The sequence below is a fragment of the Schistocerca nitens genome, chromosome 8 (genome assembly GCF_023898315.1).
Source record: "Schistocerca nitens isolate TAMUIC-IGC-003100 chromosome 8, iqSchNite1.1, whole genome shotgun sequence".
NCBI classification, from domain to species: Eukaryota; Metazoa; Arthropoda; class Insecta; order Orthoptera; family Acrididae; genus Schistocerca; species Schistocerca nitens.
In genome coordinates this window covers 357,949,180-357,951,626 of record NC_064621.1, presented here as the reverse complement: position 1 = coordinate 357,951,626, position 2,447 = coordinate 357,949,180, and the positions used below count along the sequence as shown (strand labels likewise).

The 2,447-nt window shown below is 43.2% G+C and overlaps 1 pseudogene; it reads right to left on the bottom strand.

Moving 5' to 3' along the window:
• Positions 1-502: 502 nt before the first annotated feature.
• Positions 503-622, bottom strand: LOC126199824 (5S ribosomal RNA; annotated as a pseudogene).
• Between the last annotated feature and the right edge of the window lie 1,825 nt (positions 623-2,447).

The window sequence follows — 2,447 nt, the reverse complement described above, 5'->3', positions numbered from 1 at the left end:
ATAAGTGTTGACAACTGCCTAGTAAGCACTCTGGCACACATTTTCAGTCGTCCCCTCTGATTCCTCATAAGGTTTCGATGCTGCTGATATCATTACTTCCTTCCCTTTCTTTTCCACTCTCCCCTCTCCACCTTCAATTTACACATATGTATCACAGCTGCGGATTACACGTGATGTCCGTTCTGTCGGATATGTCCGAAGGAACAGGCCCCAAGCATTCATATCACAGAAAAAAAAGATAATTTACGTACTTTTCGCCAAAAAACACGACAAAAAAAAAAACTAAACTAAACTCCATCTTAAGAGGCCTCGGAAGGCCCAACGGTACCGACCGGCCATCGTGTCATCCTCTCAGCCCAGGGGCGTTACTGGATGCGGATACGGAGGGGCGTGAGGTCAGCACACCGCTCTCCCGGCCGTTGTCAGTTTTCGTGACGGGAACCGCTACTTCTCAGTCAAGCAGTTCCTCAGTTGGCCTCTCAAGGGCTGAGTACAGCCTGCTTGCCAACAGCACACTCAGCAGACCGGATGGTCACCCATCCAACTGCTAGCCCAGCCCGACAGCGCCTAACTTCGGTGATCTGACGGGAACCGGTGCTCCCACTGCGGCAAGGCCGTTGGCGAAACAACATGACACTCAGTCAGTTTATCTTCTGTGGTACCTAGCTATAGTCTCTTCACAAAGAGATGAACTAAATTTCCCTGGTTCTGGACCGGCAGAAGTCGGTTGACATCGGTCCGTTCATGTTTTGTGTCGGGCTGCTGCTAGCCTTAACGATGTTGGAACGTTTTTACTTAACACCTGCTTTGTTTAACCTTTATATCTAAAGGGAGTGGGAGGGCTGACCCAATAAAGTGAACATTTCAGTTCCAAAGTGTTTATTAACTACCAAAAACAATCTCACATAAAAACAGACAGACGCCACTCAGGCAAGATTATTTACGAAACACTCATTACATAAAATCATAAGCAAGTTAATAAATCATTAGCCAAGGATCTCCTATAAAGATTGAGAAACACCACTCAGGCAAAATATTTAAGAAACTCTCTCATTGCATAAAATCATTAATAAACTAATAAACCATTAGCAAATTACTCATATAAAAATTGACAGAAGCAACTAGGGCTGAATCTGACGATAATTTCAACGAAACAACGCTAGTTAAGACACGTTATTTAAGACCCTTTCAATTCCAGTACTTTAACATTACATGTAAAATAACAGTGGACACACAGCCTCAATTTCAACACGAATACTTAGAACATATTTATTAAAACTTTACTTGGACAATCTTGCAAATTAATAGACTAGAGAACCTTACAGAGCGAAGCATGAAATTATACAAATGCCCATTGGCTTGTAAGATGGGTTTTTAGGGCATAGAAAGTTACAACTTTGCACAATCATAAATGTGTAACAAAAGAAGTAAGGCCAAGCTTGTAAGGCCGAAGTTTAACCACGAACGGTGGAACCGACTGAGGGAAGTAATACATAACTTCGAACGAAGACGTTGCTCCGTTTGCAACCCCACATCGAGTAAGCCAACGAAATGTCAAGCCAGCAAACGCTACCGAAGAGGAACACACGGGCTCAGGCGAAGTCCACCGCCCGTAAGGCAAACTTGTAATCTAAAGGGAAGCTCTGCGTTTCGTTTGCCCACTGCCTCAGCTCACTGAAACACAGACCACACCCGACAACAGGAGGCCAAAAAACTTTTCTTAACTTTAACATTCAAGACTGACCAGTAAATTAACACTACAAAATAAAGGATAAACAACAACTAATTTCACTCGCAAGTCCTTTCTTTAAGTGAAACAGTACCTGATAAACAAACGCTAAGAGTGGGAAATGAACTGGCTCACGAGAACCGCCACTCACTACAACTTAATGACAGACATATTGGCCATCTTAAGTGGTCCTGCAATGCTCAACACGGTAACCTTTAGAAATAAAAAATCAGATTGCCCGCAGAGGACGTATTGACATGGATTAACCGATTGTTGTTGTCGTTGTTGTCTTCAGTCCTGAGACTGGTTTGATGCAGCTCTCCATGCTACTCTATCCTCTGCAAGCTGTTTCATCTCCCAGTACTTACTGCAGCCTACATCCTTCTGAATCTGCTTAGTGTATTCATCTCTTGGTCTCCCTCTACGATTTTTACCCTCCACGCTGCCCTCCAATGCTAAATTTGTGATCCCTTGATGCCTCAGAACATGTCCTACCAACCGGTCCCTTCTTCTTGTCAAGTTGTGCCACAAACTCCTCTTCTCCCCAATTCTATTCAATACCTCCTCATTAGTTATGTGATCTACCCATCAAATCTTCAGCATTCTTCTGTAGCACCACATTTCGAAAGCTTCTATTCTCTTCTTGTCTAAACTATTTATCGTCCATGTTTCACTTCCATACATGGCTGCACTCCATACAAATACTTTCAGAAACGAC